General features: G+C 34.8%; 1 protein-coding gene across 6 annotated transcripts in view; it reads left to right on the forward strand.

Moving 5' to 3' along the window:
* The window catches only part of LOC118189526 (uncharacterized), a 1,222,747-nt gene that overhangs the window by 955,454 nt on the left and 254,877 nt on the right, over window positions 1–12,416 (forward strand). The window lies entirely within an intron of this gene.

Genomic DNA, 12,416 nt, shown 5'->3' on the forward strand with positions numbered 1-12,416 from the left:
TGGAACTAAGCTGCTTCGAAAAGTTGTGGACAACTTGATCCATCGGTATTCGTTATTTCCTGTTCACCGCGTTCATATATTCTGTTTATGTGGTGGAAGACACTCTCGTCTAAAAAAGACTTGATGTGTGGTTCCTTACACTATGAGCATGTTGTTTTTTGACATCCCCGAAATGCCATTCCACTATTTTTACCAGTGTCTGCAATCACGTCGAAAATGTGTCGTTCCCCGCACTCATATGTACATTTATTTTTCTCCATCCCGACCTGGTTGTCTGACTCTTTATTTTTAACCCGCCCGTCGACGACCCGTCTCGCCGTGAATGACAAATATTTGACGGCGCAAATCGGTTTTCGAGTCCGACATATACTAATCGCAATCCTTGGCGCAAATTACCGGTTTCGAGCATTTCGGCCCGGAACGAGTGCGGCGAAGATTTTGATGTATGGTTTGAGTGTCCCACCCCCCTGCACCCGTTTGCAGTACGTCACACTACCCCTACCCCATCTGCCCGCTCATCCTTCTTCCATTCTCAGCCAGTACATACGCCTTTTGTCTCTGTTGCCTGAGAATGTCACCGCTTTCGAAATGATATACCTACTTTTGCCCCCTCTCCCTGACGATTTCCTTTCTTTTACGTGTCCGTCCTATAATCAGGGAGCACTCCTCGACCGAACTTTCTCTCAGTTCTGTGTAATATATCACGAGGTCTTAAGGACCTGCTTAACGAGTGACCGATTGTAAGAAATAGCACACTTTACAGCTTCTTTGCTTTATTCGAAAGGGCTTCCCATCCCCATTATTGGTAACATTTTTTAAATGTCTGCAGTCAAAAGCATATTTATTGTTATTTTTTTTTATTAACATGAAATTAGTTCTTCGGCTATGTTTCGAATGGTCCTGAACGCTTTTTATTCTAAATCGTACAGCTTTCATGCTTATTGTGTTCAGCAAAAGTAACTGCGTTTTGGATAGGTTACAGAAAGCTTTGCGATTTGTGCGAGAGAGATCCCACACCAACACCACTACAAGTAACATCGTGATTTGCCAGCCAGTGTGCGAAAATAGTATAAAGCAGTCAGTGATTTAACAACTAAGGCAGTAAATCAAAACTAGAAGATTGAAATTTTTGTAACCCTAAGTTTTGCAGGATTTCTGGAATACGAGACGTCGTTTCTTGAAGTTACAGATGTTGCTTATCAGTGTTGAGAAATAATGTCAATGCCGCATGAATTTTTTTTTTTTTAAATTAATGAAGAAAATATGTGTATATACAGTATAATGCGTAAAAACACAATGCAATCTGTATCTAGAAAAGGTATTGAATATGTTTTCAGAATTTTAATAGTTTATAATCGTAAATTTCATGTTAAAAACCTTATGTGCCCACATGACTTCCTTGTGCCGACCTGTTAAATTATACCTACCTTTTGCTGCACTTCATTTAAACTTAGTTACTCGAATTTCATTAGAGAAATGTTTATGTTTCAATAAATTCAGTTCTGTGATGTAGCCGTTCCTCAATGGACACTAATGCCGGCTAGCTTTAAAAGGATTTATTAACAGAGCACACAGGAACGGTTACAAACAAAAGAAATATACATAAAAATGAAACATATACCAAATGGAACATCAAACATTGAGAATAACATAACATAGTTAGCTATCATCATGGCGGCTGGAGGTCGACTAACGTTTTTTTTCATATCGCCACGAGATGGCGTTTAAATAAAATAGTTCGGTTACAGTTCATGAGTTCATGGCGTGAATAAAATAGTTCAATTACACTTAAATAGGTCTGTTACAGTTCTCGATTCTCGGCGAGGAAAAATTAAACTCAAACTTGAACATCTTCATTAACATGAAAACTCAGAACATCTTCATTAACATGAAAACTCAGAACATCTTCATTAAAAATTGTAAAATGCAGAAAAAAACCTAAAACACCAAATGCAGTTAAAAAAACAGTTAAAACAAATTTACAATTAAAAATAGAGTTTCTACGTGAAAAAGCAACAGAAGCGGGCAAAAAGCCTGATTTTTCGGTAAAAATAATAATAATTAAAAATAAAATAAAATAAAATAAAATTAAATTAAATTAAAAGTTAACTTTTGGTCTTGCTCGGCAAAAAGACAGTGAATTTCGTGCACCAACTAATTTAATTTACTGTTCTGTTAAGAGTCTCGTTAGACTTAGGGACACTTTTAAATTGTTGTTGATTCTACAACTATTGCATGCAGATTAATAATTAAAGGCTTAAAAGCCATAACCGGAGCATAAATCAATCACTTTTAAAGCAACAATTGCAGAATTTACCAACGCATAAGAATTAAAAAAAAAAAAAAAAAAAAACCCTGAGCTGAGCCGTGTAACAGGGTGGGTATAAATGTATATACTTTTGGTGCGGCCGATTTGTAGTAAAAAGTAGTACGATTTGTAACTAGTTGTGTGCTTTGTGCACGGCTACATGTTATAGCAGTCCTATATACAAAATTTCAACGTTCTGAGGCTACTTGTTTTTGAGCCATGCGAGAAACATATATACGTCACGGAAAAAACCTCTTCTGAAACTATTTTAAATCCAATTTATAATCCGTTTTGGCAAAAAGAGTCTTTTATTCTGTCTTTACGTACAGATATCGCGCAAAAACATCGTTAAATCCAGTGGATAGCTTTGAAAATGGATATTTTCGTTGAAATATGGTACCCGGAATTTTTCTTGGTTACAATATTTCCGTTACTTCGCACATTTAGTTTCGAAATTTGAACTTTTTGAAGCCGCCCCGAGAATTTTCCCCTTTTTCGTGCGATAAAATTAGTGCCGTACTAATATTACTCAATGAAACTGATGCCTAGTACTCGATAAAATCAGTGTGGTAAAATTAACTCACAGAGTGACGCAGGAAAATGCAGGTCGTCTCTAGCGATAATATGACAAGATGGACACCAGCTTTGTCATGCGATGCGCATAGTAGGCGTTAAATAAAAAGGCAAACTAAAGCTAAAACACTGCTTTATTTGGCCATTAAGTCGCTGGACAGATGAATAGTTATATCAAGGGCCTATGATCAGGCAGAGATCATTGGCCACCTCCGGTATTAGTGGGCTAATTTTCTTGTATCGTTCTGTATAATAAACAATTATTTCATCATCAATGAAAATGATGACCGCGATCAACCCGTAGCTCGCGGTTTATGGATTGCGCTAAACCAGATTAGTCTTTTTGTCCAATTTTTGTGAAAAACCAATGAAAATTTATTTCATGCTATTCCGTAACGTTTTCAGTGTTCTGTAATGCTGGTACAACATTCAACGCTTATTGGAGGTACTTTGTATTCTGCTACACAGGCAATTCACACATTTTTTAGACGATGTATATTGTATTCACAAAACTAAATTACATAAAATTCTTGTGTTTTAAATGTTCTATTTGACATCCCTTATTCTGAAGTAACTTTCGACACCGCAATTTCCAGGATAATAATGCCTTTTGAAGCGACAGAAGAGGTATTCTATCCCATTCCTCCCGAACAGCTTTCCAGAGTCCTGTTAGGGTTTTGGGACAACGTTTGATAATGCAGTTTTTAAAAGTCCGAAAGCACAAAAATCCATAGGTGACACATCGGGAGATTTAGTAGGGGTATCAGTGAAGGGTATGGCCTTGATACCAGTTTTTGTTCCATTTCTTTTAGGAAATTTACAGTGGATTGTGATGTGTGACTGCTAGCTCTGTCCTGATGGAGTCTCACAGATGGATGGCACTGTGGGTAAAGCGATGGTATTTCATTCAGAATAATTGGCGGTAAAATATGTTCCTGATAGTATTTGAAGTTAATCTTGACATTTGTTTGCACTCTCTTTATTTTTTAACTTGCGATTATAAGAAAAACCAGCAGCAATCATGAATCCCTCAGAAAAAATTTCTTTCCATTCTTTGAACCATGTAATTAATTTTTTTTCTCCCCTTTTATGATAATAAATGGCTCTTTTTTTGTTACAATCATTTAAATACACCCATGCTTCGTCTATTGTGACAATTGTTTTCCATTTTTCTTTGGATAAGTGTTTCTCATATAGAATTCTGCAGCGTGTCCTGCGTTGAGCGATATGCTTTGGAAGAAGACGATGCACATTACGTTTTTTCGCTTTCTTAAGATTTAAATCAACGTTTATCATTTTGTTTACAGTGGACACCGAGCATTTTAATGATTTTGCAACTGTCCTTTGACTAGGGGGATTTTCTTTCAACGTTAAACAACGTACCTTTGCAATAGTCGAAGATGTCTTTTTTTTCCTTGGATAATTGTCTGGAATTTTTGTCCCACTTGAGGCTCCAATTTCATGTGTTTGTTTCCTTTCTTGTTGATGATATTACCTATCCACGCTTTAGATACCACAAAACATGACTCTCACATCGTTTTTGGATAACGGAGTATGCATATTTCTCTTCGGAAAGAGCGTAAATGTAGCCTTCGAAACCCTGTTTTGTTAAATTCGCCATTTTGAATAAAAACAAAACTTTCAAGCCACAGACGATAATTTTGGCTTTTAAAAACATAGTAAAATTGCAATTACTTCTTTTGCAGCAAACAAAGTTTTATTACCGCTTACCAAAATCCTCTACAAAATGTGCGAACAGCCTCTGTATAAGTAAAACAACGATTGGCAAACCAATTTTAATTAGAAAATTTCCTTAATAAAACCCATTCAAAAAACTGTGATTCCACGTATTTCCGAGCAAACCGCGTACGTTAAAAAATTTCTCCGAAATATACATATTAAAAAAATTAACTGATATTTGGGTCGCCATGAATACTCCTGAAATTAATTCAAATTTGAAAAGAATTTATGAGCTCTGACAGTCCTTGAGGCCATATATCCGGGTCAGATCGTTGATGTGTGTGTTATCGATTGCATCTCAAGGTATTTATCGATAGTAACATAACGCCAAAAATGAAGTGCTTTTATTGAAACGACGATGGCTTACGAGTGGCGAAAGGGATCCGAAATAGCCATTTCGTTGGTAACATTACTTTTTAACTGTAATGAAATATGGAAACTTTTAGTGAAAATAATTAGGTTCACGTTTAATATCGTTGGATTTGCACAAACTTAACGAATTCGGTAAATGGGAGGCTGTTTGATTACTACTGGATTTACAGTTACCTTGTGTAGATAAAGAAATCCTTGATGGTTTGGTGGGAAGGAAGAAATTTCTTCTGTCTTTTCTTCAGTGGCTATTTCCCACGGGGAATTCATTGAAGATGACGATGGCTGAGCTCCAGTGGTTTGCAAAATATTACGTGCGAAAGGAGACAAAAAGACACAAATTTCCGGAATTAACGAAACTGTTGAGAAAATGGCCATGGATGATGATTGTCTCGAGGAAACTGTCTGTGAAGGAAGAGAGAATATTTCGCTGTTGAATAGCACTTACAGTGTGGTAGCCTGTTGGGCCCCTTTCTCTTATGCGTTCATCACGATCATTAATGGTTGTGATGGTGGCCGCTTGGATTTCTATGTCGATGACCTTCATTGTGACCCCAATCTAGGTCATTGCTGCATCCGCTTTTCTTTTTTTTAAAACCACCGAACTCTGGTCATCTGAATTAGTTGATGCTTTTTGTACCCGACTGTTGGATCTTCATAGAAAGGGGGAGGAATTTCTAGGCATCCGTATCCGCCCTCTTACAACTTGACGATTTGTCCCCCCCCCCGAAAAAAAGAGAGAGAAAGCTATTTTTTAACTCTCTATTTTACGAGAACCAATTCAAATAATAACAGAAGGATTTACACCCACCCAAAAAAGTTGTATATTGAGAATGAACTTGAATAATGCTAGTTACTTTTTTCGTATTCTGTCTGTAGTTTATATATATATATATATATGATGTACCAGCTTTTGTCCGGAATAAATAGATTGTTGAAGAATCATAGATGTAGTTGTAGCTTAAATTATCAGACGATAAGTTTAAAAAACAGGATCCATTTATTAAATGGTCAGGAGAAATAGCAGTTACAAAAATCATGTCTCCGGAGTAAATAAAAAAGAATTACTTATAACTTTTTGTATGAAGTTTACTGCATCTTTACATTAATGAAAAGACCCGATATTCCTTTGCGAGTCCTTTTATAGCCTCTGGAAAGGCGGAGCTTCCAAGAAATGACGTCAGCCTCGTCAGCCATTCCAGTTCGCTTGAAATATTTGCAGAACATTCTATAACTGTACGTGTAGAAAAGGCGGGAAAAACAACTTGACTACGGGGCTGTGGATTTAATTCCACGTACTTTCAAATAAGAGACCGTCGCCATTAAAAATGAAAAGAACATACAGTTTATATAAGAATAAATTATATTTAATTAAAAAAATTAAATTTAAATACATATTAAATTAAATATTCTTTGCGCCATTGCTGCAAGGAATGAAATTTAAACAAAATTAAATTTAATTTTTAACAAATACGTATAAAAGTAAAAAAGCAAATTTAAATTCTAAAAAAAGGAAAAAAGCCAAAATAATTTTTAAAAAAATGTGCAAACATGGAAAAGATTTAATTCTCGAACTAATCTACAATATCATTTAAATTGACACGGTTAAAATTTAAATGATATTGTAGATTAGTTCGAGAATTAAATCTTTTACATGTTTGCACATTTTTTTTTTAAAATTATTTTGGCTTTTTTCCTTTTTTTAGAATTTAAATTTGCTTTTTTACTTTTATACGTATTTGTTAAAAATTAAATTTAAATACATATATATGTTGTATGATCTTAAATTCACTTAGTGCGAAATCAAGTTATTCTATTATTTACGCAATAGCTGCAAAGTAAGTTAATAATAATATACATATATACATAAGTAACAAGTGAATAAATATATTTCATGTATTTTCTGAATACGGCGTTGCATTGACACGATGCGAAATCAGCACGGATATACAATTGACACGGTTAAAAACGGAATTTGGGGAATGGTGTAGTTATGAGTATAGAGATTATAGTGTATGTTAATTATCTGCACGCAGACATGCAAGCCATACTGCATAGACCTACGGGGTAGGACCGACATCAGAATATGGTCGACATTTTCTTAGTGTGGACAAGAAAATCTTTGTAATCAAGAGAAAAATAATTTGATTAAATTATCCTTTGTTTCGACTAACTTCACAGAATCGACACCAGCATTGAATCGATACTGAGACATAGTATTAAATCGATACTGACATAAGATCGAAACCAGTTAATATCCCATATCGATTCTGTTACGCATTCCCGCTGTTTAAAATAACAGTAATTGAATTGCTAGTCTGTTACTAATAATAAATCTGCTTTGAAGCGCTGTTGCCCACCAGTGCCCGAACGTTAAAACCGCTGAACACCGGTAGTTCGATTCGGGTTCAAATACTGGCTAGCGCGTTTTTTGCATGTGGAGTTTTCGTAGTTTTTTCCTCATGTGTAACATGTATGGGAGCTAGTTTCCGTGGAAAAGTCCTCCACGAACGTATTCTTCCTTTTAAAGCAGATATTCATCGCTTAATTTGCCGTAATTTAATCCAATTCATTTGAAAGATTGATTCACATTTTTCAGCTCTGGCAGCAGATTAGTTCAGCTGGATAGATAATTTAATCCATATCTAGGAGATTTCATTTTTATTACAAATGCTGGGGTACATTTTTCCGGAAGCACCCAGTTCTGCGTTTCCAGAAGCTTACAATTTGCATATTTCTAGGAGTTTGCATTTCTGTAGTAATTGTAGGGCGAGTTTTATGTAATTGTAGGAGCAACATTTTTCTATCTGCAAAAATAAATCAACAACACTTTGTAAAAATAAATTTTCCAATTTGCATTCAAATGAAAAACTACGAATACTAAAAGGAATAACTACATAATAACAACGAATACTAAAAGGAATTTTTTCATGTATTATGTATGCATTTTTAAGTGTTATGTATGCAGGCATTAGGGATCAGCTTTCTGTATTTCTGTACTCAGTATCATGTTAGTTTTTCACTTTAATATTCAGTTTTGTACTTAGGTATGTATTATCCTGTCTGCAAGTACTACGAAAGAAAATGTAGGTGAATGGTTCAATTTGTAAAACAACTACAGCTTAAGTATGCGCAAAGGACTAAATTATGCAGGAATTTGTTATCTTAGTGATAACAGGTACCCATTCTTTTAATTGTTCTTACATAAGAGTCAGGCACATGGAAAGTAAACTGCGTTAAATTATGTTTGGGCGCTAGGATTTTTTTTAATCATCTTTTAATCTCTCTCTTTATTTATTTTTTTTATATTTTTATTTATTTATTTATTTTTTTAAGTTTACTATGTGCAGTAATTTAATAGGTTACAACTTTCCTCCATGCAGGACCAACGATTTCACAGAAGCCCCATAAAGATATGACAGTTGTGTCAGGATAAGCACCCGCATGTAGACATTTAGCAAGTCCAGAAAATCCACGGCAGTTAATTTTTCAGGCAGAGTCCTCCTATCTTTACTTTATCTAACACAAGTTTCTGTCTATTCTAACAGCGATTCTTAACAGTCTTTTGATTGCTTCTTTGCTTAATTTTAAGTAGTTCCTAACAGGATACTCTTTCCCCGTACAACAACATCCAAGCTTATATGTAGACTTTATGAGGCTCTTAGCCGTCTATTCGGCTGCGTTCCCGGAGCAGGATGAAGCAGAGAGTAGATGGTTTCTGCCAGGAAGATAACAGACTGTGAGACTAAGGCCAGGTCAGTGGTCTTCCTTGGTGGCACTCGCTCACTCATTAAAAGGAATTAAAAAATACTAAATTGAGAGCATGCATTTTGAAAAAGTAATTTAATTAAAAATTTTTTTAAAGAAATAGCGGCGTTCTGCATGGCCTAACTAAAAATATGACGAGTTAGTAAAAATAATTTAGATTTATATCACTTGGATTAAATAATGAATTATAATTGATTTCCGTTTTCATAGGAACCTCGTAAGCTTATTTTTAATATGCTGATATTAGTGTCGATGCACAGGTTAGAAAACTCATTGCTATTTTTAACTGACTTGAGCATTCAGCTGCTGTATTTGTCTTAAGTATATTTGCACGGAATTACCAATGCTTTTACCGCTGTCATCAATATTTAACTACAAGAGAGAGTATTTAGACCCCGATATTCCTTTGCGAGTTTTTTATAGCCTCTGGAAAGGCGGAGCTTCCAAGAAATGACGTCGGCCTTGTCAGCCATTCCAGTTCGCTTTAAATATTTCTAGAACATTCTATAACTGTACGTGTAGAAAAGGCGGGAAAAACAACTTGACTACGGGGCTGTGGATTTAATTCCACGTACTTTCAAATAAGAGACCGTCGCCATTAAAAATGAAAAGAATATACAGTTAGAATACTTTTATTGCTTGCTATTTTCTGTAATTGAAACGAATTATCTCAAGTCATATGAAGCGAAGGCATAAGTACTTTGTACAGTAAAGCATTTTAAGGGGTATCAGAAACCCCTATACCGACAATGTTAAATTGGCCATTTTCGATGTACACGATTTTGTACACGAGGAAGAGGAGTCTTCCGAGGGAAAATGCCATGACCTTTTTTTTCCTCGATAGGTTCTGAATGATCCAACGACAATCGTAATGGATGTAAAATACGTCTTCTGAGAATCTCTTATTCTGCTCAATTCGATGTCATATTATTTTTTAAAATTGTTTCCCCCCCTCTTGCACTTTCTCATTGAATGTCCCAGTCGTCCAGGAAGCTTTCTTCCCCCATCAGTTCTTCGCTCTATCGTTCGGCTAACGCCGGTGGTGTGAAGAGCGACAGAATCTTTCTCTTCTCTCTGTTCCAAGCTCTGGAGGATGGAACGAACGAAACCTGGAGGAAAGACAGAACCAACGGCTGTCATCCGTAACTGTAGTCACGGAATGGGCGAGCTTTAAATTTCACGAATATCGACAGGCCTTTCGTTCGTTTGCCCCCTTCCTTTCCCCATCCGACTGACCAGATCGACGATCGATACTTTAGCGTCTTTTTCGTTTTATCGTTCCCGTTCGCTTAGCGAAGTCAGCGTCCCCTGGTGCTCATTGGAGGCGTCGTGATTTGTATGGTCATTGTCATTATTATTTCCCCCCCCCTCACCATTTTCTTTCGTCCTTTATGAAGTGGGAGCTGGATATATTCTAGTGCTTTATGCTGTCGTCATTTTTTGTTTATCAAACAGAGCGAAATCGCGATTCAAGAAACTTGGTCAGTCCTATGCAATAACGTGTTACTCACAAAAAATTATGCAAGCGAGAGCTAAAATGTGGCCATTTTTTTTTTTCACGAACGTATATTCGTAGTATTTTTAAGATATAAATAAAAGCAAAATTAGACTTTAAAATTTCAAAAATGAAACGTAAGCTAACCAATTAATGGGTCAAAAATATTTTTGTTTCTCGAAGAAGACGAAATCTATCAAATTCCTTCAAGTAAGAACTTTTTTTAAAAAAAAACTATTCTTAGTCTAATAGATTTCTGTCTACGTATTAAAGCTGCTAAAGTTCACTCGCATCGGTCACAATGTTCACATCGCATAGATTAAATTTTTAATTTACTCTGGTGACGATAATGCAGTCGAAAATTTGTTTTTATTTATATATAAATACTTTTATTGCTTGCTATTTGCTGTAATTGAAACGAATTATCTCAAGTCATATGAAGCGAAGGCATAAGTACTTTGTACAGTAAAGCATTTTAAGGGGTATCAGAAACCTCTATACCGACAATGTTAAATTGGCCATTTTCGATGTACCTTTTCTCAAAATCTGCTGTAGATACAAGCTTGAAATTTTTTCTGTAATTAAAGTATATCTATCTGATTATACTGAAATGAGCTTTTGTAACATTTTGAATTTTAAAGTAAATTACAGAATATTTTGTTAGGCATAGTAAAATTTAGCACTTCTCTCACACAAAACATTAAAAAAATTTTTTTTTCTAAGTTTATTACAAAAATCTCATTTCAATAAATATTAGGGAACCTAATAAATAAGCCATAAAAATTTAATACCTGTGAGCAGTAGTTCCTGAGAAAAGGTGCATCGAGTATAAAAAAATCACGTTCGGAGAAAAACGCGTTTTTATGTAAAAATCCTCATTGATCAAAGCAGTAGATGACAAATTAAAACTAGATTTTTTACAGTTCTAATTTTCATAGAGATTAAAGAATGGTATTTTTAGAAAGATAAAAGCGTAGAGAATTTGAAAATCCAAAAATCCGAAATCACCATTTTTTAAAGATTTGGGGGTTCCAACACCCCTTAAATTTCCTTGAAATATACGAAATAAAGTGATACTCTAATATAGGGGTTTTCAAAATTTCTCGCCTGAGGGCCACAGCAATAAATTTGCAGAGATCCGAGGTCCACGTGCCTGTCAAAAAATAGTGTAGTCAAATTTATATGAAAAAAGGGACGTTTATTTTGCAATACTACAATTGATTCTAAGCGAAGAGATGATGTTACACATTTGTATACATATACATTTTTTCCAAAACGTCGAATGGAAATCGAATTAAAATCTTTTGCTACCTTTTTAACTATGAAAAAAAAAGTATAAAGATGATTGTACAGAACGATATTACAAAATGCATTTACAATAAAAAGAAACAAAAACTTAATCACTGGCGGGAGATGATAGTTACTTTAGTTTTAATGTGAAATTTGACATTTTTTTTTGCTTGATTAAAGCTTCAATAATTGGTTTAATTTGTGTTTTTGCAATTCGTAAAGTTTCCTCCAAATATCTGTGCGTCAGCCGTGTTCTTGTTTTTGATTTTAGGATTTTCATTTTACTAAAACGTTATTCACATATGTAGGTACTGCCAAAGTTAGAAAATATGAAGTGTGCATGCTTAGGAATTCCTGGGTACTTATCTTCCGTCACCTACTTCGAATAAAAATCAATTAATGTAGGATTTTCAAGAAACTTGCATTTTACTGCAGAGTGACACTATAAATCTATAAATTCTAATTGAATTTCAGGTGGAACACTTCCAACGTCTACTGAAAATGGCAACATTCTCATAAAGTCACATACTTCGAATAAAAATCAATTAAATTTCGCATTTTACTGCAGAGTGACACTGTAAATCTATAAATTCTAATTGAATTTCAGGTGGAACACTTCCAACGTCTACTGAAAATGGCAACATTCTCATAAAGTCACATACTTCGAATAAAAATCAATTAAATGTCGCATTTTACTGCAGAGTCACACTGTAAATCTATAAATTCTTATTGAATTTCAGGTGGAACACTTCCAACGTCTACTGAAAATGGCGACATTGTCATGAAGTCACGTACTTCGAATAAAAATCAATTAAATGTCGCATTTTACTGCAGAGTCACACTGTAAATCTATAAATTCTAATTGAATTTCAG

This window comes from Stegodyphus dumicola, chromosome 5 (genome assembly GCF_044657685.1).
Source record: "Stegodyphus dumicola isolate Sdum_Otavi_A_Nest chromosome 5, ASM4465768v1".
Taxonomy (NCBI): Eukaryota; Metazoa; Arthropoda; class Arachnida; order Araneae; family Eresidae; genus Stegodyphus; species Stegodyphus dumicola.